Source organism: Saccostrea echinata, unplaced genomic scaffold (assembly GCF_033153115.1).
Source record: "Saccostrea echinata isolate AGI-Se365-2 ecotype Australia unplaced genomic scaffold, CSIRO_AGI_Sech_v1 ptg000010l, whole genome shotgun sequence".
NCBI classification, from domain to species: domain Eukaryota; kingdom Metazoa; phylum Mollusca; class Bivalvia; order Ostreida; family Ostreidae; genus Saccostrea; species Saccostrea echinata.
In genome coordinates, this window is record NW_026889759.1 from 7,283,874 (window position 1) to 7,310,314 (window position 26,441).

General features: G+C 46.7%; 6 long non-coding RNA genes across 6 annotated transcripts; all 6 read left to right on the top strand.

The window, feature by feature from the left end:
• Window positions 1-3,471: 3,471 nt before the first annotated feature.
• Window positions 3,472-3,984, top strand: LOC133184662 (uncharacterized). The gene is made up of 3 exons (XR_009720831.1): window positions 3,472-3,542; window positions 3,688-3,749; window positions 3,850-3,984. It is a non-coding gene; the product is annotated as an uncharacterized LOC133184662 (long non-coding RNA).
• Window positions 3,985-6,468: 2,484 nt separating this feature from the next.
• On the top strand, window positions 6,469-6,981 carry LOC133184663 (uncharacterized). The gene is made up of 3 exons (XR_009720832.1): window positions 6,469-6,539; window positions 6,685-6,746; window positions 6,847-6,981. It is a non-coding gene; the product is annotated as an uncharacterized LOC133184663 (long non-coding RNA).
• A 3,969-nt stretch (window positions 6,982-10,950) lies between these two features.
• LOC133184664 (uncharacterized) lies at window positions 10,951-11,463 on the top strand. The gene is made up of 3 exons (XR_009720833.1): window positions 10,951-11,021; window positions 11,167-11,228; window positions 11,329-11,463. It is a non-coding gene; the product is annotated as an uncharacterized LOC133184664 (long non-coding RNA).
• A 5,469-nt stretch (window positions 11,464-16,932) lies between these two features.
• LOC133184665 (uncharacterized) lies at window positions 16,933-17,696 on the top strand. Its single transcript, XR_009720834.1, has 3 exons — window positions 16,933-17,003; window positions 17,149-17,210; window positions 17,311-17,696. It is a non-coding gene; the product is annotated as an uncharacterized LOC133184665 (long non-coding RNA).
• A 5,211-nt stretch (window positions 17,697-22,907) lies between these two features.
• LOC133184666 (uncharacterized) lies at window positions 22,908-23,552 on the top strand. The gene is made up of 3 exons (XR_009720835.1): window positions 22,908-22,978; window positions 23,124-23,185; window positions 23,286-23,552. It is a non-coding gene; the product is annotated as an uncharacterized LOC133184666 (long non-coding RNA).
• Window positions 23,553-25,915: 2,363 nt separating this feature from the next.
• LOC133184667 (uncharacterized) lies at window positions 25,916-26,428 on the top strand. The gene is made up of 3 exons (XR_009720836.1): window positions 25,916-25,986; window positions 26,132-26,193; window positions 26,294-26,428. It is a non-coding gene; the product is annotated as an uncharacterized LOC133184667 (long non-coding RNA).
• Window positions 26,429-26,441: the final 13 nt, after the last annotated feature.

A 26,441-nucleotide genomic window follows, 5' to 3' on the forward strand; every position in this document is an offset into this window, starting at 1 on the left:
ACCTATTACTTATTGTTATAAAGAATAAAAACAAGTATTTAATGTTTTTCATATCAATGTCCCTTGTTTTCACATTTTCATGCTTTCAATTTGTCAAAATGTATGACACTATGCTGTCTACTCCACAGGTCCAGCCATATTACAACTAATCTCTACTTTCAATTTAAGCAGAAGTGAAACAATTAGTCAATTGATAAAAAGTAATATGATATGTCATCATTGTCTGTTGCTTGGGAATTTTTAGTCTCAAAATTGGGAAAAATTAAAGTTTTTTGGCATTGGGAATGGTACCGTTTATCGGTACCAGTTATATAAGGAAAAAAAATGCTGTAAGGTTCTACCTTCCTATTTGTAACCATTGTGTGGCCAGAGGCAAGGAGCCTTTTAGAAGAGCATCAAAAAAGAAGCAAAAATGAATGTACAAAAGTCAATAATTTATCCCCCCCCCCCCCAAAAAATTATTTCCTCCTCCTACAGAAGTTTTTCATTCTGGTGTTCGTAAACCTAAAAATAAAAAAAATGCTGGCCTAAAGGTTTGATGTAGAGTAAGTAATCGAAGTTGTAGCTTAAATTAATTTTATATAGGATATTCATCAGGATCATCCGACGATAAAAAGCTCCAGTTTTGAGTTGCTGTGCCTTATTAAGGACTCGCTCAAACTGAATTGACTGAACTATGAAATCAGATAACTCACTTGAAAACATAAACACATTTATTATACTTCTGTTAAAATGTTTCCTATATAAAGTTAAGAAGGTAAAATAACTATCTTTTATAGTCTGAAAATTTCCATGCATAGCAAAGCCATACCCCGGGGTATAGTTTGTGCTATCCACCCCTCGGAAAATTTTCATGCAATTTTTGCCGCCAATTTTTATTTCCTATTGCAAAGTTTCAAATCCAAGTGCTACTTTTATCTTCCTTTATAAGTACAACCAGTAGAGCTACAGTCTCATCAGAGACTTCTGGTTCAGTAGAACAAGGGTAAAAAAATATTACTACTTGTAATTTAACATTCTTTCATATATAGCTTTAGGTTTAAAAAGTGAAATCCTAGTGTTAAGAATCATTTCCTATGACCTTTAATAAAACTATACCTGCGTTCCTAATGTAAATTTCCACAAGTATTGTGCCACACAGACAACAAAGAAATGTATACATGTAAAATAATTCAGCTTTGAATTCATTAGATGATATTAGAGGGGTCTGGAAAAGGGGTCATGGCAATAAGCTTAAGTGGAAACATCCTTTATCAAACAGAAGAATTGCTCAATTTATTGAAGCTTTTGAGGCCCATAAGGGAGTGGGGAAGCTTTTTGGGAAACACCTGAAATGGTTCCCATTACAATTAGCACTAGTTTTTCTTGTAATAGCATGTACAGTCTAAATCTAAAATGATGTATTAATTTACAAGCAATTCAGAAATGTTAATTTATAAAAGGAGGCAGAAGAATATATAAGAAATATCTTTAAAAATCTTCCTCTGAAGAACAGCAAAGCCCTGATTAGTTATATTAAGAAAAAAGCATCCTCACATAGTGTAGATTTAAATTTTGTCAAATCATGACCCCAGAAGGTAAGGTAGGGTCACAATAGGGGACCAAAATTATACATAAGAATCTATAGGAATTACCATTTGAAGAACAGGAAAGCCATGATTATAAGTCATACATAAACATCCTCTGGTAGTGTATTCAAATCATGCCCCAGGAGAAGAGGGAGGGGGTAGGTTGAGACCATGCAGTTATATATTTCAACTTTTCAATACTGATATGTTTTCAGCTTTTCTGTAGCCAAATTGCTCAGGTGAATGATGTGGCCCATGTGCCTCTTGTTAGCTCTACTGGTCAGAGACCAGAAAAGCTTTTGCAGGATGAAGGTGTCCATCCTCCATCTGTCTGTAAACAGTTTTTTAAAACACTTTTCCTCTTACAGTTTTTTGTGAAATTCTTTCAAAACACTTTTTTGACTGGTCTGGTTCCGTGGAAGAAGAGCAGACCGTCACCTGCAGGCAGCAGTTGTGTGATGGAGTGGGGTCAATCCCTGACGTGCAGGTAAGACGCAATGTACTCATCTTGCACTGTGTGCACTTTCATTACTGTGTGTTTGTGTTAAGGATATCTTAACTCAGCTGTTTGCACTGGGTGAATTCTTGTAACTCGACGAAGTTGTTTTGATGTCTTGGTTTTGCTTTATTAGCCGAAGAGGAGGTGTCTGCTGACCCGGACGGATCCCAACTGCAGTCAAGTAGAGAAGAGGAGGTAAGATTCACACTCTACTTGTTGCAGCTTTTCATGATCTTTTCCTTGCCAATGGATGTTGATCGTATCAGCCTTTGACCTCTTGACTTCCAATTGACAGGATGCACAGCAAACAGCAGAGCCCAGCAGAAGTCCAGGATCCAATTCCGCAACCAGGAAGCCTAATAGAGAAGCTTTTTGAATTTATTTCCTTCTGTCTCTTCTTCTCTTCTCTGTCTCCTAAACACTTCCCCTAATCTAACATAACTAACCATCCCCCCCTTCCCCTCAATCCCCCTTTATGCCCTTTCCTGATCTAACTGTCTTCATCTGCTAACTTGTTTTTCAACTTATTTTGTTGTGAATTTCTGTGCTTTGTTTCACTGTTTTGAATTTTTACTAATCTCTTCTCAGTTGTATATTTTCAGGGACCCGGACGAGGGACGACGCCGAAGCAGCCAGCCGCCCAGCCCACAGACGGAGACGACCCCATTGCCCAGCCCTGTCTAGCGGCCAACATTGGCCAAAGCGGTGAGTAACAGGCTGCTTTTGTAGCACTTCTGGATTCCTGTTTTGCATTATAACTTGATCAGAGCAGCTAGGGTGCTCCTTTGACCTCCTGACTTTGTGTGTTTTCAGGAGCGTCGATCCCACTGAGACGTACAGCAGCACTCTGGAGAGCAGGGATCGACTGCCACCGCTTGTTGAAGAGAGGGTAAGATTCATGTCTTAAACCTGTATTAACCGTGTTGATTTTTTTTCTCTCATCTCACTTGAAGCAGATTGTGACCTCTCTTGATGTCTTGTCTTTCTACTGTAGATATGCAGTGTGATGCAGCCCTCTATCCCCAGGGGTGTGAAGAGGAGACTGCCAAGCCAAGGATGGTAAGATGCATTGTGCACGCCTCCCGCTCTGTGGAGTTTCTTCATTTCTACTGTTTTCATTGGTCTAAGCACACTTGTTTGACTACTGCACATTTGCTGTTAACAGGTCCTGGTTTGGCTGTTCTGGATCCAGAGTGCGGACTGCGGCCTGCCGGAAGAAGTGCAAAGGGTTCAGGGATACACTGCGGCCAACCCAAGCATTGGAGGTAATGAGACTTGCAGTCTGTATACTCCTTGCACTCTGTGGACTTTTGTTACTCGTTCCTTGTTGCGGGTGTGTTACTCGGGCTTTGACCTGTAGACATCTTTGTTAACAGGTACGGGGGTTGGACTGGTCTGGTTCCGTGGAAGAAGAGCAGACCGTCACCTGCAGGCAGCAGTTGTGTGATGGAGTGGGGTCAATCCCTGACGTGCAGGTAAGACGCAATGTACTCATCTTGCACTGTGTGCACTTTCATTACTGTGTGTTTGTGTTAAGGATATCTTAACTCAGCTGTTTGCACTGGGTGAATTCTTGTAACTCGACGAAGTTGTTTTGATGTCTTGGTTTTGCTTTATTAGCCGAAGAGGAGGTGTCTGCTGACCCGGACGGATCCCAACTGCAGTCAAGTAGAGAAGAGGAGGTAAGATTCACACTCTACTTGTTGCAGCTTTTCATGATCTTTTCCTTGCCAATGGATGTTGATCGTATCAGCCTTTGACCTCTTGACTTCCAATTGACAGGATGCACAGCAAACAGCAGAGCCCAGCAGAGCCCAGCAGAAGTCCAGGATCCAATTCCGCAACCAGGAAGCCTAATAGAGAAGCTTTTTGAATTTATTTCCTTCTGTCTCTTCTTCTCTTCTCTGTCTCCTAAACACTTCCCCTAATCTAACATAACTAACCATCCCCCCCCCTTCCCCTCAATCCCCCTTTATGCCCTTTCCTGATCTAACTGTCTTCATCTGCTAACTTGTTTTTCAACTTATTTTGTTGTGAATTTCTGTGCTTTGTTTCACTGTTTTGAATTTTTACTAATCTCTTCTCAGTTGTATATTTTCAGGGATCCGGACGAGGGACGACGCCGAAGCAGCCAGCCGCCCAGCCCACAGACGGAGACGACCCCATTGCCCAGCCCTGTCTAGCGGCCAACATTGGCCAAAGCGGTGAGTAACAGGCTGCTTTTGTAGCACTTCTGGATTCCTGTTTTGCATTATAACTTGATCAGAGCAGCTAGGGTGCTCCTTTGACCTCCTGACTTTGTGTGTTTTCAGGAGCGTCGATCCCACTGAGACGTACAGCAGCACTCTGGAGAGCAGGGATCGACTGCCACCGCTCGTTGAAGAGAGGGTAAGATTAATGTCTTAAACCTGTATTAACCGTGTTGATTTTTTTTCTCTCATCTCACTTGAAGCAGATTGTGACCTCTCTTGATGTCTTGTCTTTCTACTGTAGATATGCAGTGTGATGCAGCCCTCTATCCCCAGGGGTGTGAAGAGGAGACTGCCAAGCCAAGGATGGTAAGATGCATTGTGCACGCCTCCCGCTCTGTGGAGTTTCTTCATTTCTACTGTTTTCATTGGTCTAAGCACACTTGTTTGACTACTGCACATTTGCTGTTAACAGGTCCTGGTTTGGCTGTTCTGGATCCAGAGTGCGGACTGCGGCCTGCCGGAAGAAGTGCAAAGGGTTCAGGGATACACTGCGGCCAACCCAAGCATTGGAGGTAATGAGACTTGCAGTCTGTATACTCCTTGCACTCTGTGGACTTTTGTTACTCGTTCCTTGTTGCGGGTGTGTTACTCGGGCTTTGACCTGTAGACATCTTTGTTAACAGGTACGGGGGTTGGACTGGTCTGGTTCCGTGGAAGAAGAGCAGACCGTCACCTGCAGGCAGCAGTTGTGTGATGGAGTGGGGTCAATCCCTGACGTGCAGGTAAGACGCAATGTACTCATCTTGCACTGTGTGCACTTTCATTACTGTGTGTTTGTGTTAAGGATATCTTAACTCAGCTGTTTGCACTGGGTGAATTCTTGTAACTCGACGAAGTTGTTTTGATGTCTTGGTTTTGCTTTATTAGCCGAAGAGGAGGTGTCTGCCGACCCGGACGGATCCCAACTGCAGTCAAGTAGAGAAGAGGAGGTAAGATTCACACTCTACTTGTTGCAGCTTTTCATGATCTTTTCCTTGCCAATGGATGTTGATCGTATCAGCCTTTGACCTCTTGACTTCCAATTGACAGGATGCACAGCAAACAGCAGAGCCCAGCAGAGCCCAGCAGAAGTCCAGGATCCAATTCCGCAACCAGGAAGCCTAATAGAGAAGCTTTTTGAATTTATTTCCTTCTGTCTCTTCTTCTCTTCTCTGTCTCCTAAACACTTCCCCTAATCTAACATAACTAACCATCCCCCCCCTTCCCCTCAATCCCCCTTTATGCCCTTTCCTGATCTAACTGTCTTCATCTGCTAACTTGTTTTTCAACTTATTTTGTTGTGAATTTCTGTGCTTTGTTTCACTGTTTTGAATTTTTACTAATCTCTTCTCAGTTGTATATTTTCAGGGACCCGGACGAGGGACGACGCCGAAGCAGCCAGCCGCCCAGCCCACAGACGGAGACGACCCCATTGCCCAGCCCTGTCTAGCGGCCAACATTGGCCAAAGCGGTGAGTAACAGGCTGCTTTTGTAGCACTTCTGGATTCCTGTTTTGCATTATAACTTGATCAGAGCAGCTAGGGTGCTCCTTTGACCTCCTGACTTTGTGTGTTTTCAGGAGCGTCGATCCCACTGAGACGTACAGCAGCACTCTGGAGAGCAGGGATCGACTGCCACCGCTCATTGAAGAGAGGGTAAGATTCATGTCTTAAACCTGTATTAACCGTGTTGATTTTTTTTCTCTCATCTCACTTGAAGCAGATTGTGACCTCTCTTGATGTCTTGTCTTTCTACTGTAGATATGCAGTGTGATGCAGCCCTCTATCCCCAGGGGTGTGAAGAGGAGACTGCCAAGCCAAGGATGGTAAGATGCATTGTGCACGCCTCCCGCTCTGTGGAGTTTCTTCATTTCTACTGTTTTCATTGGTCTAAGCACACTTGTTTGACTACTGCACATTTGCTGTTAACAGGTCCTGGTTTGGCTGTTCTGGATCCAGAGTGCGGACTGCGGCCTGCCGGAAGAAGTGCAAAGGGTTCAGGGATACACTGCGGCCAACCCAAGCATTGGAGGTAATGAGACTTGCAGTCTGTATACTCCTTGCACTCTGTGGACTTTTGTTACTCGTTCCTTGTTGCGGGTGTGTTACTCGGGCTTTGACCTGTAGACATCTTTGTTAACAGGTACGGGGGTTGGACTGGTCTGGTTCCGTGGAAGAAGAGCAGACCGTCACCTGCAGGCAGCAGTTGTGTGATGGAGTGGGGTCAATCCCTGACGTGCAGGTAAGACGCAATGTACTCATCTTGCACTGTGTGCACTTTCATTACTGTGTGTTTGTGTTAAGGATATCTTAACTCAGCTGTTTGCACTGGGTGAATTCTTGTAACTCGACGAAGTTGTTTTGATGTCTTGGTTTTGCTTTATTAGCCGAAGAGGAGGTGTCTGCTGACCCGGACGGATCCCAACTGCAGTCAAGTAGAGAAGAGGAGGTAAGATTCACACTCTACTTGTTGCAGCTTTTCATGATCTTTTCCTTGCCAATGGATGTTGATCGTATCAGCCTTTGACCTCTTGACTTCCAATTGACAGGATGCACAGCAAACAGCAGAGCCCAGCAGAGCCCAGCAGAAGTCCAGGATCCAATTCCGCAACCAGGAAGCCTAATAGAGAAGCTTTTTGAATTTATTTCCTTCTGTCTCTTCTTCTCTTCTCTGTCTCCTAAACACTTCCCCTAATCTAACATAACTAACCATCCCCCCCCTTCCCCTCAATCCCCCTTTATGCCCTTTCCTGATCTAACTGTCTTCATCTGCTAACTTGTTTTTCAACTTATTTTGTTGTGAATTTCTGTGCTTTGTTTCACTGTTTTGAATTTTTACTAATCTCTTCTCAGTTGTATATTTTCAGGGACCCGGACGAGGGACGACGCCGAAGCAGCCAGCCGCCCAGCCCACAGACGGAGACGACCCCATTGCCCAGCCCTGTCTAGCGGCCAACATTGGCCAAAGCGGTGAGTAACAGGCTGCTTTTGTAGCACTTCTGGATTCCTGTTTTGCATTATAACTTGATCAGAGCAGCTAGGGTGCTCCTTTGACCTCCTGACTTTGTGTGTTTTCAGGAGCGTCGATCCCACTGAGACGTACAGCAGCACTCTGGAGAGCAGGGATCGACTGCCACCGCTCATTGAAGAGAGGGTAAGATTAATGTCTTAAACCTGTATTAACCGTGTTGATTTTTTTTCTCTCATCTCACTTGAAGCAGATTGTGACCTCTCTTGATGTCTTGTCTTTCTACTGTAGATATGCAGTGTGATGCAGCCCTCTATCCCAGGGGTGTGAAGAGGAGACTGCCAAGCCAAGGATGGTAAGATGCATTGTGCACGCCTCCCGCTCTGTGGAGTTTCTTCATTTCTACTGTTTTCATTGGTCTAAGCACACTTGTTTGACTACTGCACATTTGCTGTTAACAGGTCCTGGTTTGGCTGTTCTGGATCCAGAGTGCGGACTGCGGCCTGCCGGAAGAAGTGCAAAGGGTTCAGGGATACACTGCGGCCAACCCAAGCATTGGAGGTAATGAGACTTGCAGTCTGTATACTCCTTGCACTCTGTGGACTTTTGTTACTCGTTCCTTGTTGCGGGTGTGTTACTCGGGCTTTGACCTGTAGACATCTTTGTTAACAGGTACGGGGGTTGGACTGGTCTGGTTCCGTGGAAGAAGAGCAGACCGTCACCTGCAGGCAGCAGTTGTGTGATGGAGTGGGGTCAATCCCTGACGTGCAGGTAAGACGCAATGTACTCATCTTGCACTGTGTGCACTTTCATTACTGTGTGTTTGTGTTAAGGATATCTTAACTCAGCTGTTTGCACTGGGTGAATTCTTGTAACTCGACGAAGTTGTTTTGATGTCTTGGTTTTGCTTTATTAGCCGAAGAGGAGGTGTCTGCCGACCCGGACGGATCCCAACTGCAGTCAAGTAGAGAAGAGGAGGTAAGATTCACACTCTACTTGTTGCAGCTTTTCATGATCTTTTCCTTGCCAATGGATGTTGATCGTATCAGCCTTTGACCTCTTGACTTCCAATTGACAGGATGCACAGCAAACAGCAGAGCCCAGCAGAGCCCAGCAGAAGTCCAGGATCCAATTCCGCAACCAGGAAGCCTAATAGAGAAGCTTTTTGAATTTATTTCCTTCTGTCTCTTCTTCTCTTCTCTGTCTCCTAAACACTTCCCCTAATCTAACATAACTAACCATCCCCCCCCTTCCCCTCAATCCCCCTTTATGCCCTTTCCTGATCTAACTGTCTTCATCTGCTAACTTGTTTTTCAACTTATTTTGTTGTGAATTTCTGTGCTTTGTTTCACTGTTTTGAATTTTTACTAATCTCTTCTCAGTTGTATATTTTCAGGGACCCGGACGAGGGACGACGCCGAAGCAGCCAGCCGCCCAGCCCACAGACGGAGACGACCCCATTGCCCAGCCCTGTCTAGCGGCCAACATTGGCCAAAGCGGTGAGTAACAGGCTGCTTTTGTAGCACTTCTGGATTCCTGTTTTGCATTATAACTTGATCAGAGCAGCTAGGGTGCTCCTTTGACCTCCTGACTTTGTGTGTTTTCAGGAGCGTCGATCCCACTGAGACGTACAGCAGCACTCTGGAGAGCAGGGATCGACTGCCACCGCTCATTGAAGAGAGGGTAAGATTCATGTCTTAAACCTGTATTAACCGTGTTGATTTTTTTTCTCTCATCTCACTTGAAGCAGATTGTGACCTCTCTTGATGTCTTGTCTTTCTACTGTAGATATGCAGTGTGATGCAGCCCTCTATCCCCAGGGGTGTGAAGAGGAGACTGCCAAGCCAAGGATGGTAAGATGCATTGTGCACGCCTCCCGCTCTGTGGAGTTTCTTCATTTCTACTGTTTTCATTGGTCTAAGCACACTTGTTTGACTACTGCACATTTGCTGTTAACAGGTCCTGGTTTGGCTGTTCTGGATCCAGAGTGCGGACTGCGGCCTGCCGGAAGAAGTGCAAAGGGTTCAGGGATACACTGCGGCCAACCCAAGCATTGGAGGTAATGAGACTTGCAGTCTGTATACTCCTTGCACTCTGTGGACTTTTGTTACTCGTTCCTTGTTGCGGGTGTGTTACTCGGGCTTTGACCTGTAGACATCTTTGTTAACAGGTACGGGGGTTGGACTGGTCTGGTTCCGTGGAAGAAGAGCAGACCGTCACCTGCAGGCAGCAGTTGTGTGATGGAGTGGGGTCAATCCCTGACGTGCAGGTAAGACGCAATGTACTCATCTTGCACTGTGTGCACTTTCATTACTGTGTGTTTGTGTTAAGGATATCTTAACTCTGCTGTTTGCACTGGGTGAATTCTTGTAACTCGACGAAGTTGTTTTGATGTCTTGGTTTTGCTTTATTAGCCGAAGAGGAGGTGTCTGCTGACCCGGACGGATCCCAACTGCAGTCAAGTAGAGAAGAGGAGGTAAGATTCACACTCTACTTGTTGCAGCTTTTCATGATCTTTTCCTTGCCAATGGATGTTGATCGTATCAGCCTTTGACCTCTTGACTTCCAATTGACAGGATGCACAGCAAACAGCAGAGCCCAGCAGAAGTCCAGGATCCAATTCCGCAACCAGGAAGCCTAATAGAGAAGCTTTTTGAATTTATTTCCTTCTGTCTCTTCTTCTCTTCTCTGTCTCCTAAACACTTCCCCTAATCTAACATAACTAACCATCCCCCCCTTCCCCTCAATCCCCCTTTATGCCCTTTCCTGATCTAACTGTCTTCATCTGCTAACTTGTTTTTCAACTTATTTTGTTGTGAATTTCTGTGCTTTGTTTCACTGTTTTGAATTTTTACTAATCTCTTCTCAGTTGTATATTTTCAGGGACCCGGACGAGGGACGACGCCGAAGCAGCCAGCTGCCCAGCCCACAGACGGAGACGACCCCATTGCCCAGCCCTGTCTAGCGGCCAACATTGGCCAAAGCGGTGAGTAACAGGCTGCTTTTGTAGCACTTCTGGATTCCTGTTTTGCATTATAACTTGATCAGAGCAGCTAGGGTGCTCCTTTGACCTCCTGACTTTGTGTGTTTTCAGGAGCGTCGATCCCACTGAGACGTACAGCAGCACTCTGGAGAGCAGGGATCGACTGCCACCGCTTGTTGAAGAGAGGGTAAGATTCATGTCTTAAACCTGTATTAACCGTGTTGATTTTTTTTCTCTCATCTCACTTGAAGCAGATTGTGACCTCTCTTGATGTCTTGTCTTTCTACTGTAGATATGCAGTGTGATGCAGCCCTCTATCCCCAGGGGTGTGAAGAGGAGACTGCCAAGCCAAGGATGGTAAGATGCATTGTGCACGCCTCCCGCTCTGTGGAGTTTCTTCATTTCTACTGTTTTCATTGGTCTAAGCACACTTGTTTGACTACTGCACATTTGCTGTTAACAGGTCCTGGTTTGGCTGTTCTGGATCCAGAGTGCGGACTGCGGCCTGCCGGAAGAAGTGCAAAGGGTTCAGGGATACACTGCGGCCAACCCAAGCATTGGAGGTAATGAGACTTGCAGTCTGTATACTCCTTGCACTCTGTGGACTTTTGTTACTCGTTCCTTGTTGCGGGTGTGTTACTCGGGCTTTGACCTGTAGACATCTTTGTTAACAGGTACGGGGGTTGGACTGGTCTGGTTCCGTGGAAGAAGAGCAGACCGTCACCTGCAGGCAGCAGTTGTGTGATGGAGTGGGGTCAATCCCTGACGTGCAGGTAAGACGCAATGTACTCATCTTGCACTGTGTGCACTTTCATTACTGTGTGTTTGTGTTAAGGATATCTTAACTCAGCTGTTTGCACTGGGTGAATTCTTGTAACTCGACGAAGTTGTTTTGATGTCTTGGTTTTGCTTTATTAGCCGAAGAGGAGGTGTCTGCTGACCCGGACGGATCCCAACTGCAGTCAAGTAGAGAAGAGGAGGTAAGATTCACACTCTACTTGTTGCAGCTTTTCATGATCTTTTCCTTGCCAATGGATGTTGATCGTATCAGCCTTTGACCTCTTGACTTCCAATTGACAGGATGCACAGCAAACAGCAGAGCCCAGCAGAGCCCAGCAGAAGTCCAGGATCCAATTCCGCAACCAGGAAGCCTAATAGAGAAGCTTTTTGAATTTATTTCCTTCTGTCTCTTCTTCTCTTCTCTGTCTCCTAAACACTTCCCCTAATCTAACATAACTAACCATCCCCCCCCCTTCCCCTCAATCCCCCTTTATGCCCTTTCCTGATCTAACTGTCTTCATCTGCTAACTTGTTTTTCAACTTATTTTGTTGTGAATTTCTGTGCTTTGTTTCACTGTTTTGAATTTTTACTAATCTCTTCTCAGTTGTATATTTTCAGGGATCCGGACGAGGGACGACGCCGAAGCAGCCAGCCGCCCAGCCCACAGACGGAGACGACCCCATTGCCCAGCCCTGTCTAGCGGCCAACATTGGCCAAAGCGGTGAGTAACAGGCTGCTTTTGTAGCACTTCTGGATTCCTGTTTTGCATTATAACTTGATCAGAGCAGCTAGGGTGCTCCTTTGACCTCCTGACTTTGTGTGTTTTCAGGAGCGTCGATCCCACTGAGACGTACAGCAGCACTCTGGAGAGCAGGGATCGACTGCCACCGCTCGTTGAAGAGAGGGTAAGATTAATGTCTTAAACCTGTATTAACCGTGTTGATTTTTTTTCTCTCATCTCACTTGAAGCAGATTGTGACCTCTCTTGATGTCTTGTCTTTCTACTGTAGATATGCAGTGTGATGCAGCCCTCTATCCCCAGGGGTGTGAAGAGGAGACTGCCAAGCCAAGGATGGTAAGATGCATTGTGCACGCCTCCCGCTCTGTGGAGTTTCTTCATTTCTACTGTTTTCATTGGTCTAAGCACACTTGTTTGACTACTGCACATTTGCTGTTAACAGGTCCTGGTTTGGCTGTTCTGGATCCAGAGTGCGGACTGCGGCCTGCCGGAAGAAGTGCAAAGGGTTCAGGGATACACTGCGGCCAACCCAAGCATTGGAGGTAATGAGACTTGCAGTCTGTATACTCCTTGCACTCTGTGGACTTTTGTTACTCGTTCCTTGTTGCGGGTGTGTTACTCGGGCTTTGACCTGTAGACATCTTTGTTAACAGGTACGGGGGTTGGACTGGTCTGGTTCCGTGGAAGAAGAGCAGACCGTCACCTGCAGGCAGCAGTTGTGTGATGGAGTGGGGTCAATCCCTGACGTGCAGGTAAGACGCAATGTACTCATCTTGCACTGTGTGCACTTTCATTACTGTGTGTTTGTGTTAAGGATATCTTAACTCAGCTGTTTGCACTGGGTGAATTCTTGTAACTCGACGAAGTTGTTTTGATGTCTTGGTTTTGCTTTATTAGCCGAAGAGGAGGTGTCTGCCGACCCGGACGGATCCCAACTGCAGTCAAGTAGAGAAGAGGAGGTAAGATTCACACTCTACTTGTTGCAGCTTTTCATGATCTTTTCCTTGCCAATGGATGTTGATCGTATCAGCCTTTGACCTCTTGACTTCCAATTGACAGGATGCACAGCAAACAGCAGAGCCCAGCAGAGCCCAGCAGAAGTCCAGGATCCAATTCCGCAACCAGGAAGCCTAATAGAGAAGCTTTTTGAATTTATTTCCTTCTGTCTCTTCTTCTCTTCTCTGTCTCCTAAACACTTCCCCTAATCTAACATAACTAACCATCCCCCCCCTTCCCCTCAATCCCCCTTTATGCCCTTTCCTGATCTAACTGTCTTCATCTGCTAACTTGTTTTTCAACTTATTTTGTTGTGAATTTCTGTGCTTTGTTTCACTGTTTTGAATTTTTACTAATCTCTTCTCAGTTGTATATTTTCAGGGACCCGGACGAGGGACGACGCCGAAGCAGCCAGCCGCCCAGCCCACAGACGGAGACGACCCCATTGCCCAGCCCTGTCTAGCGGCCAACATTGGCCAAAGCGGTGAGTAACAGGCTGCTTTTGTAGCACTTCTGGATTCCTGTTTTGCATTATAACTTGATCAGAGCAGCTAGGGTGCTCCTTTGACCTCCTGACTTTGTGTGTTTTCAGGAGCGTCGATCCCACTGAGACGTACAGCAGCACTCTGGAGAGCAGGGATCGACTGCCACCGCTCATTGAAGAGAGGGTAAGATTCATGTCTTAAACCTGTATTAACCGTGTTGATTTTTTTTCTCTCATCTCACTTGAAGCAGATTGTGACCTCTCTTGATGTCTTGTCTTTCTACTGTAGATATGCAGTGTGATGCAGCCCTCTATCCCCAGGGGTGTGAAGAGGAGACTGCCAAGCCAAGGATGGTAAGATGCATTGTGCACGCCTCCCGCTCTGTGGAGTTTCTTCATTTCTACTGTTTTCATTGGTCTAAGCACACTTGTTTGACTACTGCACATTTGCTGTTAACAGGTCCTGGTTTGGCTGTTCTGGATCCAGAGTGCGGACTGCGGCCTGCCGGAAGAAGTGCAAAGGGTTCAGGGATACACTGCGGCCAACCCAAGCATTGGAGGTAATGAGACTTGCAGTCTGTATACTCCTTGCACTCTGTGGACTTTTGTTACTCGTTCCTTGTTGCGGGTGTGTTACTCGGGCTTTGACCTGTAGACATCTTTGTTAACAGGTACGGGGGTTGGACTGGTCTGGTTCCGTGGAAGAAGAGCAGACCGTCACCTGCAGGCAGCAGTTGTGTGATGGAGTGGGGTCAATCCCTGACGTGCAGGTAAGACGCAATGTACTCATCTTGCACTGTGTGCACTTTCATTACTGTGTGTTTGTGTTAAGGATATCTTAACTCAGCTGTTTGCACTGGGTGAATTCTTGTAACTCGACGAAGTTGTTTTGATGTCTTGGTTTTGCTTTATTAGCCGAAGAGGAGGTGTCTGCCGACCCGGACGGATCCCAACTGCAGTCAAGTAGAGAAGAGGAGGTAAGATTCACACTCTACTTGTTGCAGCTTTTCATGATCTTTTCCTTGCCAATGGATGTTGATCGTATCAGCCTTTGACCTCTTGACTTCCAATTGACAGGATGCACAGCAAACAGCAGAGCCCAGCAGAGCCCAGCAGAAGTCCAGGATCCAATTCCGCAACCAGGAAGCCTAATAGAGAAGCTTTTTGAATTTATTTCCTTCTGTCTCTTCTTCTCTTCTCTGTCTCCTAAACACTTCCCCTAATCTAACATAACTAACCATCCCCCCCCTTCCCCTCAATCCCCCTTTATGCCCTTTCCTGATCTAACTGTCTTCATCTGCTAACTTGTTTTTCAACTTATTTTGTTGTGAATTTCTGTGCTTTGTTTCACTGTTTTGAATTTTTACTAATCTCTTCTCAGTTGTATATTTTCAGGGACCCGGACGAGGGACGACGCCGAAGCAGCCAGCCGCCCAGCCCACAGACGGAGACGACCCCATTGCCCAGCCCTGTCTAGCGGCCAACATTGGCCAAAGCGGTGAGTAACAGGCTGCTTTTGTAGCACTTCTGGATTCCTGTTTTGCATTATAACTTGATCAGAGCAGCTAGGGTGCTCCTTTGACCTCCTGACTTTGTGTGTTTTCAGGAGCGTCGATCCCACTGAGACGTACAGCAGCACTCTGGAGAGCAGGGATCGACTGCCACCGCTCATTGAAGAGAGGGTAAGATTCATGTCTTAAACCTGTATTAACCGTGTTGATTTTTTTTCTCTCATCTCACTTGAAGCAGATTGTGACCTCTCTTGATGTCTTGTCTTTCTACTGTAGATATGCAGTGTGATGCAGCCCTCTATCCCCAGGGGTGTGAAGAGGAGACTGCCAAGCCAAGGATGGTAAGATGCATTGTGCACGCCTCCCGCTCTGTGGAGTTTCTTCATTTCTACTGTTTTCATTGGTCTAAGCACACTTGTTTGACTACTGCACATTTGCTGTTAACAGGTCCTGGTTTGGCTGTTCTGGATCCAGAGTGCGGACTGCGGCCTGCCGGAAGAAGTGCAAAGGGTTCAGGGATACACTGCGGCCAACCCAAGCATTGGAGGTAATGAGACTTGCAGTCTGTATACTCCTTGCACTCTGTGGACTTTTGTTACTCATTCCTTGTTGCGGGTGTGTTACTCGGGCTTTGACCTGTAGACATCTTTGTTAACAGGTACGGGGGTTGGACTGGTCTGGTTCCGTGGAAGAAGAGCAGACCGTCACCTGCAGGCAGCAGTTGTGTGATGGAGTGGGGTCAATCCCTGACGTGCAGGTAAGACGCAATGTACTCATCTTGCACTGTGTGCACTTTCATTACTGTGTGTTTGTGTTAAGGATATCTTAACTCTGCTGTTTGCACTGGGTGAATTCTTGTAACTCGACGAAGTTGTTTTGATGTCTTGGTTTTGCTTTATTAGCCGAAGAGGAGGTGTCTGCCGACCCGGACGGATCCCAACTGCAGTCAAGTAGAGAAGAGGAGGTAAGATTCACACTCTACTTGTTGCAGCTTTTCATGATCTTTTCCTTGCCAATGGATGTTGATCGTATCAGCCTTTGACCTCTTGACTTCCAATTGACAGGATGCACAGCAAACAGCAGAGCCCAGCAGAAGTCCAGGATCCAATTCCGCAACCAGGAAGCCTAATAGAGAAGCTTTTTGAATTTATTTCCTTCTGTCTCTTCTTCTCTTCTCTGTCTCCTAAACACTTCCCCTAATCTAACATAACTAACCATCCCCCCCTTCCCCTCAATCCCCCTTTATGCCCTTTCCTGATCTAACTGTCTTCATCTGCTAACTTGTTTTTCAACTTATTTTGTTGTGAATTTCTGTGCTTTGTTTCACTGTTTTGAATTTTTACTAATCTCTTCTCAGTTGTATATTTTCAGGGACCCGGACGAGGGACGACGCCGAAGCAGCCAGCTGCCCAGCCCACAGACGGAGACGACCCCATTGCCCAGCCCTGTCTAGCGGCCAACATTGGCCAAAGCGGTGAGTAACAGGCTGCTTTTGTAGCACTTCTGGATTCCTGTTTTGCATTATAACTTGATCAGAGCAGCTAGGGTGCTCCTTTGACCTCCTGACTTTGTGTGTTTTCAGGAGCGTCGATCCCACTGAGACGTACAGCAGCACTCTGGAGAGCAGGGATCGACTGCCACCGCTTGTTGAAGAGAGGGTAAGATTCATGTCTTAAACCTGTATTAACCGTGTTGATTTTTTTTCTCTCATCTCACTTGAAGCAGATTGTGACCTCTCTTGATGTCTTGTCTTTCTACTGTAGATATGCAGTGTGATGCAGCCCTCTATCCCCAGGGGTGTGAAGAGGAGACTGCCAAGCCAAGGATGGTAAGATGCATTGTGCACGCCTCCCGCTCTGTGGAGTTTCTTCATTTCTACTGTTTTCATTGGTCTAAGCACACTTGTTTGACTACTGCACATTTGCTGTTAACAGGTCCTGGTTTGGCTGTTCTGGATCCAGAGTGCGGACTGCGGCCTGCCGGAAGAAGTGCAAAGGGTTCAGGGATACACTGCGGCCAACCCAAGCATTGGAGGTAATGAGACTTGCAGTCTGTATACTCCTTGCACTCTGTGGACTTTTGTTACTCGTTCCTTGTTGCGGGTGTGTTACTCGGGCTTTGACCTGTAGACATCTTTGTTAACAGGTACGGGGGTTGGACTGGTCTGGTTCCGTGGAAGAAGAGCAGACCGTCACCTGCAGGCAGCAGTTGTGTGATGGAGTGGGGTCAATCCCTGACGTGCAGGTAAGACGCAATGTACTCATCTTGCACTGTGTGCACTTTCATTACTGTGTGTTTGTGTTAAGGATATCTTAACTCAGCTGTTTGCACTGGGTGAATTCTTGTAACTCGACGAAGTTGTTTTGATGTCTTGGTTTTGCTTTATTAGCCGAAGAGGAGGTGTCTGCTGACCCGGACGGATCCCAACTGCAGTCAAGTAGAGAAGAGGAGGTAAGATTCACACTCTACTTGTTGCAGCTTTTCATGATCTTTTCCTTGCCAATGGATGTTGATCGTATCAGCCTTTGACCTCTTGACTTCCAATTGACAGGATGCACAGCAAACAGCAGAGCCCAGCAGAGCCCAGCAGAAGTCCAGGATCCAATTCCGCAACCAGGAAGCCTAATAGAGAAGCTTTTTGAATTTATTTCCTTCTGTCTCTTCTTCTCTTCTCTGTCTCCTAAACACTTCCCCTAATCTAACATAACTAACCATCCCCCCCTTCCCCTCAATCCCCCTTTATGCCCTTTCCTGATCTAACTGTCTTCATCTGCTAACTTGTTTTTCAACTTATTTTGTTGTGAATTTCTGTGCTTTGTTTCACTGTTTTGAATTTTTACTAATCTCTTCTCAGTTGTATATTTTCAGGGACCCGGACGAGGGACGACGCCGAAGCAGCCAGCCGCCCAGCCCACAGACGGAGACGACCCCATTGCCCAGCCCTGTCTAGCGGCCAACATTGGCCAAAGCGGTGAGTAACAGGCTGCTTTTGTAGCACTTCTGGATTCCTGTTTTGCATTATAACTTGATCAGAGCAGCTAGGGTGCTCCTTTGACCTCCTGACTTTGTGTGTTTTCAGGAGCGTCGATCCCACTGAGACGTACAGCAGCACTCTGGAGAGCAGGGATCGACTGCCACCGCTCGTTGAAGAGAGGGTAAGATTCATGTCTTAAACCTGTATTAACCGTGTTGATTTTTTTTCTCTCATCTCACTTGAAGCAGATTGTGACCTCTCTTGATGTCTTGTCTTTCTACTGTAGATATGCAGTGTGATGCAGCCCTCTATCCCCAGGGGTGTGAAGAGGAGACTGCCAAGCCAAGGATGGTAAGATGCATTGTGCACGCCTCCCGCTCTGTGGAGTTTCTTCATTTCTACTGTTTTCATTGGTCTAAGCACACTTGTTTGACTACTGCACATTTGCTGTTAACAGGTCCTGGTTTGGCTGTTCTGGATCCAGAGTGCGGACTGCGGCCTGCCGGAAGAAGTGCAAAGGGTTCAGGGATACACTGCGGCCAACCCAAGCATTGGAGGTAATGAGACTTGCAGTCTGTATACTCCTTGCACTCTGTGGACTTTTGTTACTCGTTCCTTGTTGCGGGTGTGTTACTCGGGCTTTGACCTGTAGACATCTTTGTTAACAGGTACGGGGGTTGGACTGGTCTGGTTCCGTGGAAGAAGAGCAGACCGTCACCTGCAGGCAGCAGTTGTGTGATGGAGTGGGGTCAATCCCTGACGTGCAGGTAAGACGCAATGTACTCATCTTGCACTGTGTGCACTTTCATTACTGTGTGTTTGTGTTAAGGATATCTTAACTCAGCTGTTTGCACTGGGTGAATTCTTGTAACTCGACGAAGTTGTTTTGATGTCTTGGTTTTGCTTTATTAGCCGAAGAGGAGGTGTCTGCTGACCCGGACGGATCCCAACTGCAGTCAAGTAGAGAAGAGGAGGTAAGATTCACACTCTACTTGTTGCAGCTTTTCATGATCTTTTCCTTGCCAATGGATGTTGATCGTATCAGCCTTTGACCTCTTGACTTCCAATTGACAGGATGCACAGCAAACAGCAGAGCCCAGCAGAGCCCAGCAGAGCCCAGCAGAAGTCCAGGATCCAATTCCGCAACCAGGAAGCCTAATAGAGAAGCTTTTTGAATTTATTTCCTTCTGTCTCTTCTTCTCTTCTCTGTCTCCTAAACACTTCCCCTAATCTAACATAACTAACCATCCCCCCCTTCCCCTCAATCCCCCTTTATGCCCTTTCCTGATCTAACTGTCTTCATCTGCTAACTTGTTTTTCAACTTATTTTGTTGTGAATTTCTGTGCTTTGTTTCACTGTTTTGAATTTTTACTAATCTCTTCTCAGTTGTATATTTTCAGGGACCCGGACGAGGGACGACGCCGAAGCAGCCAGCCGCCCAGCCCACAGACGGAGACGACCCCATTGCCCAGCCCTGTCTAGCGGCCAACATTGGCCAAAGCGGTGAGTAACAGGCTGCTTTTGTAGCACTTCTGGATTCCTGTTTTGCATTATAACTTGATCAGAGCAGCTAGGGTGCTCCTTTGACCTCCTGACTTTGTGTGTTTTCAGGAGCGTCGATCCCACTGAGACGTACAGCAGCACTCTGGAGAGCAGGGATCGACTGCCACCGCTCGTTGAAGAGAGGGTAAGATTCATGTCTTAAACCTGTATTAACCGTGTTGATTTTTTTTCTCTCATCTCACTTGAAGCAGATTGTGACCTCTCTTGATGTCTTGTCTTTCTACTGTAGATATGCAGTGTGATGCAGCCCTCTATCCCCAGGGGTGTGAAGAGGAGACTGCCAAGCCAAGGATGGTAAGATGCATTGTGCACGCCTCCCGCTCTGTGGAGTTTCTTCATTTCTACTGTTTTCATTGGTCTAAGCACACTTGTTTGACTACTGCACATTTGCTGTTAACAGGTCCTGGTTTGGCTGTTCTGGATCCAGAGTGCGGACTGCGGCCTGCCGGAAGAAGTGCAAAGGGTTCAGGGATACACTGCGGCCAACCCAAGCATTGGAGGTAATGAGACTTGCAGTCTGTATACTCCTTGCACTCTGTGGACTTTTGTTACTCGTTCCTTGTTGCGGGTGTGTTACTCGGGCTTTGACCTGTAGACATCTTTGTTAACAGGTACGGGGGTTGGACTGGTCTGGTTCCGTGGAAGAAGAGCAGACCGTCACCTGCAGGCAGCAGTTGTGTGATGGAGTGGGGTCAATCCCTGACGTGCAGGTAAGACGCAATGTACTCATCTTGCACTGTGTGCACTTTCATTACTGTGTGTTTGTGTTAAGGATATCTTAACTCTGCTGTTTGCACTGGGTGAATTCTTGTAACTCGACGAAGTTGTTTTGATGTCTTGGTTTTGCTTTATTAGCCGAAGAGGAGGTGTCTGCTGACCCGGACGGATCCCAACTGCAGTCAAGTAGAGAAGAGGAGGTAAGATTCACACTCTACTTGTTGCAGCTTTTCATGATCTTTTCCTTGCCAATGGATGTTGATCGTATCAGCCTTTGACCTCTTGACTTCCAATTGACAGGATGCACAGCAAACAGCAGAGCCCAGCAGAAGTCCAGGATCCAATTCCGCAACCAGGAAGCCTAATAGAGAAGCTTTTTGAATTTATTTCCTTCTGTCTCTTCTTCTCTTCTCTGTCTCCTAAACACTTCCCGTAATCTAACATAACTAACCATCCCCCCCTTCCCCTCAATCCCCCTTTATGCCCTTTCCTGATCTAACTGTCTTCATCTGCTAACTTGTTTTTCAACTTATTTTGTTGTGAATTTCTGTGCTTTGTTTCCCTGTTTTGAATTTTTACTAATCTCTTCTCAGTTGTATATTTTCAGGGACCCGGACGAGGGACGACGCCGAAGCAGCCAGCCGCCCAGCCCACAGACGGAGACGACCCCATTGCCCAGCCCTGTCTAGCGGCCAACATTGGCCAAAGCGGTGAGTAACAGGCTGCTTTTGTAGCACTTCTGGATTCCTGTTTTGCATTATAACTTGATCAGAGCAGCTAGGGTGCTCCTTTGACCTCCTGACTTTGTGTGTTTTCAGGAGCGTCGATCCCACTGAGACGTACAGCAGCACTCTGGAGAGCAGGGATCGACTGCCACCGCTCATTGAAGAGAGGGTAAGATTCGGGTCTTAAACCTGTATTAACCGTGTTGATTTTTTTTCTCTCATCTCACTTGAAGCAGATTGTGACCTCTCTTGATGTCTTGTCTTTCTACTGTAGATATGCAGTGTGATGCAGCCCTCTATCCCCAGGGGTGTGAAGAGGAGACTGCCAAGCCAAGGATGGTAAGATGCATTGTGCACGCCTCCCGCTCTGTGGAGTTTCTTCATTTCTACTGTTTTCATTGGTCTAAGCACACTTGTTTGACTACTGCACATTTGCTGTTAACAGGTCCTGGTTTGACTGTTCTGGATCCAGAGTGCGGACTGCGGCCTGCCGGAAGAAGTGCAAAGGGTTCAGGGATACACTGCGGCCAACCCAAGCATTGGAGGTAATGAGACTTGCAGTCTGTATACTCCTTGCACTCTGTGGACTTTTGTTACTCGTTCCTTGTTGCGGGTGTGTTACTCGGGCTTTGACCTGTAGACATCTTTGTTAACAGGTACGGGGGTTGGACTGGTCTGGTTCCGTGGAAGAAGAGCAGACCGTCACCTGCAGGCAGCAGTTGTGTGATGGAGTGGGGTCAATCCCTGACGTGCAGGTAAGACGCAATGTACTCATCTTGCACTGTGTGCACTTTCATTACTGTGTGTTTGTGTTAAGGATATCTTAACTCTGCTGTTTGCACTGGGTGAATTCTTGTAACTCGACGAAGTTGTTTTGATGTCTTGGTTTTGCTTTATTAGCCAAAGAGGAGGTGTCTGCTGACCCGGACGGATCCCAACTGCAGTCAAGTAGAGAAGAGGAGGTAAGATTCACACTCTACTTGTTGCAGCTTTTCATGATCTTTTCCTTGCCAATGGATGTTGATCGTATCAGCCTTTGACCTCTTGACTTCCAATTGACAGGATGCACAGCAAACAGCAGAGCCCAGCAGAAGTCCAGGATCCAATTCCGCAACCAGGAAGCCTAATAGAGAAGCTTTTTGAATTTATTTCCTTCTGTCTCTTCTTCTCTTCTCTGTCTCCTAAACACTTCCCCTAATCTAACATAACTAACCATCCCCCCCTTCCCCTCAATCCCCCTTTATGCCCTTTCCTGATCTAACTGTCTTCATCTGCTAACTTGTTTTTCAACTTATTTTGTTGTGAATTTCTGTGCTTTGTTTCCCTGTTTTGAATTTTTACTAATCTCTTCTCAGTTGTATATTTTCAGGGACCCGGACGAGGGACGACGCCGAAGCAGCCAGCCGCCCAGCCCACAGACGGAGACGACCCCATTGCCCAGCCCTGTCTAGCGGCCAACATTGGCCAAAGCGGTGAGTAACAGGCTGCTTTTGTAGCACTTCTGGATTCCTGTTTTGCATTATAACTTGATCAGAGCAGCTAGGGTGCTCCTTTGACCTCCTGACTTTGTGTGTTTTCAGGAGCGTCGATCCCACTGAGACGTACAGCAGCACTCTGGAGAGCAGGGATCGACTGCCACCGCTCATTGAAGAGAGGGTAAGATTCATGTCTTAAACCTGTATTAACCGTGTTGATTTTTTTTCTCTCATCTCACTTGAAGCAGATTGTGACCTCTCTTGATGTCTTGTCTTTCTACTGTAGATATGCAGTGTGATGCAGCCCTCTATCCCCAGGGGTGTGAAGAGGAGACTGCCAAGCCAAGGATGGTAAGATGCATTGTGCACGCCTCCCGCTCTGTGGAGTTTCTTCATTTCTACTGTTTTCATTGGTCTAAGCACACTTGTTTGACTACACATTTGCTGTTAACAGGTCCTGGTTTGGCTGTTCTGGATCCAGAGTGCGGACTGCGGCCTGCCGGAAGAAGTGCAAAGGGTTCAGGGATACACTGCGGCCAACCCAAGCATTGGAGGTAATGAGACTTGCAGTCTGTATACTCCTTGCACTCTGTGGACTTTTGTTACTCGTTCCTTGTTGCGGGTGTGTTACTCGGGCTTTGACCTGTAGACATCTTTGTTAACAGGTACGGGGGTTGGACTGGTCTGGTTCCGTGGAAGAAGAGCAGACCGTCACCTGCAGGCAGCAGTTGTGTGATGGAGTGGGGTCAATCCCTGACGTGCAGGTAAGACGCAATGTACTCATCTTGCACTGTGTGCACTTTCATTACTGTGTGTTTGTGTTAAGGATATCTTAACTCTGCTGTTTGCACTGGGTGAATTCTTGTAACTCGACGAAGTTGTTTTGATGTCTTGGTTTTGCTTTATTAGCCGAAGAGGAGGTGTCTGCTGACCCGGACGGATCCCAACTGCAGTCAAGTAGAGAAGAGGAGGTAAGATTCACACTCTACTTGTTGCAGCTTTTCATGATCTTTTCCTTGCCAATGGATGTTGATCGTATCAGCCTTTGACCTCTTGACTTCCAATTGACAGGATGCACAGCAAACAGCAGAGCCCAGCAGAGCCCAGCAGAAGTCCAGGATCCAATTCCGCAACCAGGAAGCCTAATAGAGAAGCTTTTTGAATTTATTTCCTTCTGTCTCTTCTTCTCTTCTCTGTCTCCTAAACACTTCCCCTAATCTAACATAACTAACCATCCCCCCCTTCCCCTCAATCCCCCTTTATGCCCTTTCCTGATCTAACTGTCTTCATCTGCTAACTTGTTTTTCAACTTATTTTGTTGTGAATTTCTGTGCTTTGTTTCCCTGTTTTGAATTTTTACTAATCTCTTCTCAGTTGTATATTTTCAGGGACCCGGACGAGGGACGACGCCGAAGCAGCCAGCCGCCCAGCCCACAGACGGAGACGACCCCATTGCCCAGCCCTGTCTAGCGGCCAACATTGGCCAAAGCGGTGAGTAACAGGCTGCTTTTGTAGCACTTCTGGATTCCTGTTTTGCATTATAACTTGATCAGAGCAGCTAGGGTGCTCCTTTGACCTCCTGACTTTGTGTGTTTTCAGGAGCGTCGATCCCACTGAGACGTACAGCAGCACTCTGGAGAGCAGGGATCGACTGCCACCGCTCATTGAAGAGAGGGTAAGATTCATGTCTTAAACCTGTATTAACCGTGTTGATTTTTTTTCTCTCATCTCACTTGAAGCAGATTGTGACCTCTCTTGATGTCTTGTCTTTCTACTGTAGATATGCAGTGTGATGCAGCCCTCTATCCCCAGGGGTGTGAAGAGGAGACTGCCAAGCCAAGGATGGTAAGATGCATTGTGCACGCCTCCCGCTCTGTGGAGTTTCTTCATTTCTACTGTTTTCATTGGTCTAAGCACACTTGTTTGACTACTGCACATTTGCTGTTAACAGGTCCTGGTTTGGCTGTTCTGGATCCAGAGTGCGGACTGCGGCCTGCCGGAAGAAGTGCAAAGGGTTCAGGGATACACTGCGGCCAACCCAAGCATTGGAGGTAATGAGACTTGCAGTCTGTATACTCCTTGCACTCTGTGGACTTTTGTTACTCGTTCCTTGTTGCGGGTGTGTTACTCGGGCTTTGACCTGTAGACATCTTTGTTAACAGGTACGGGGGTTGGACTGGTCTGGTTCCGTGGAAGAAGAGCAGACCGTCACCTGCAGGCAGCAGTTGTGTGATGGAGTGGGGTCAATCCCTGACGTGCAGGTAAGACGCAATGTACTCATCTTGCACTGTGTGCACTTTCATTACTGTGTGTTTGTGTTAAGGATATCTTAACTCTGCTGTTTGCACTGGGTGAATTCTTGTAACTCGACGAAGTTGTTTTGATGTCTTGGTTTTGCTTTATTAGCCGAAGAGGAGGTGTCTGCTGACCCGGACGGATCCCAACTGCAGTCAAGTAGAGAAGAGGAGGTAAGATTCACACTCTACTTGTTGCAGCTTTTCATGATCTTTTCCTTGCCAATGGATGTTGATCGTATCAGCCTTTGACCTCTTGACTTCCAATTGACAGGATGCACAGCAAACAGCAGAGCCCAGCAGAGCCCAGCAGAGCCCAGCAGAAGTCCAGGATCCAATTCCGCAACCAGGAAGCCTAATAGAGAAGCTTTTTGAATTTATTTCCTTCTGTCTCTTCTTCTCTTCTCTGTCTCCTAAACACTTCCCCTAATCTAACATAACTAACCATCCCCCCCCCCCTTCCCCTCAATCCCCCTTTATGCCCTTTCCTGATCTAACTGTCTTCATCTGCTAACTTGTTTTTCAACTTATTTTGTTGTGAATTTCTGTGCTTTGTTTCCCTGTTTTGAATTTTTACTAATCTCTTCTCAGTTGTATATTTTCAGGGACCCGGACGAGGGACGACACCGAAGCAGCCAGCCGCCCAGCCCACAGACGGAGACGACCCCATTGCCCAGCCCTGTCTAGCGGCCAACATTGGCCAAAGCGGTGAGTAACAGGCTGCTTTTGTAGCACTTCTGGATTCCTGTTTTGCATTATAACTTGATCAGAGCAGCTAGGGTGCTCCTTTGACCTCCTGACTTTGTGTGTTTTCAGGAGCGTCGATCCCACTGAGACGTACAGCAGCACTCTGGAGAGCAGGGATCGACTGCCACCGCTCATTGAAGAGAGGGTAAGATTCGGGTCTTAAACCTGTATTAACCGTGTTGATTTTTTTTCTCTCATCTCACTTGAAGCAGATTGTGACCTCTCTTGATGTCTTGTCTTTCTACTGTAGATATGCAGTGTGATGCAGCCCTCTATCCCCAGGGGTGTGAAGAGGAGACTGCCAAGCCAAGGATGGTAAGATGCATTGTGCACGCCTCCCGCTCTGTGGAGTTTCTTCATTTCTACTGTTTTCATTGGTCTAAGCACACTTGTTTGACTACTGCACATTTGCTGTTAACAGGTCCTGGTTTGGCTGTTCTGGATCCAGAGTGCGGACTGCGGCCTGCCGGAAGAAGTGCAAAGGGTTCAGGGATACACTGCGGCCAACCCAAGCATTGGAGGTAATGAGACTTGCAGTCTGTATACTCCTTGCACTCTGTGGACTTTTGTTACTCGTTCCTTGTTGCGGGTGTGTTACTCGGGCTTTGACCTGTAGACATCTTTGTTAACAGGTACGGGGGTTGGACTGGTCTGGTTCCGTGGAAGAAGAGCAGACCGTCACCTGCAGGCAGCAGTTGTGTGATGGAGTGGGGTCAATCCCTGACGTGCAGGTAAGACGCAATGTACTCATCTTGCACTGTGTGCACTTTCATTACTGTGTGTTTGTGTTAAGGATATCTTAACTCTGCTGTTTGCACTGGGTGAATTCTTGTAACTCGACGAAGTTGTTTTGATGTCTTGGTTTTGCTTTATTAGCCGAAGAGGAGGTGTCTGCTGACCCGGACGGATCCCAACTGCAGTCAAGTAGAGAAGAGGAGGTAAGATTCACACTCTACTTGTTGCAGCTTTTCATGATCTTTTCCTTGCCAATGGATGTTGATCGTATCAGCCTTTGACCTCTTGACTTCCAATTGACAGGATGCACAGCAAACAGCAGAGCCCAGCAGAGCCCAGCAGAAGTCCAGGATCCAATTCCGCAACCAGGAAGCCTAATAGAGAAGCTTTTTGAATTTATTTCCTTCTGTCTCTTCTTCTCTTCTCTGTCTCCTAAACACTTCCCCTAATC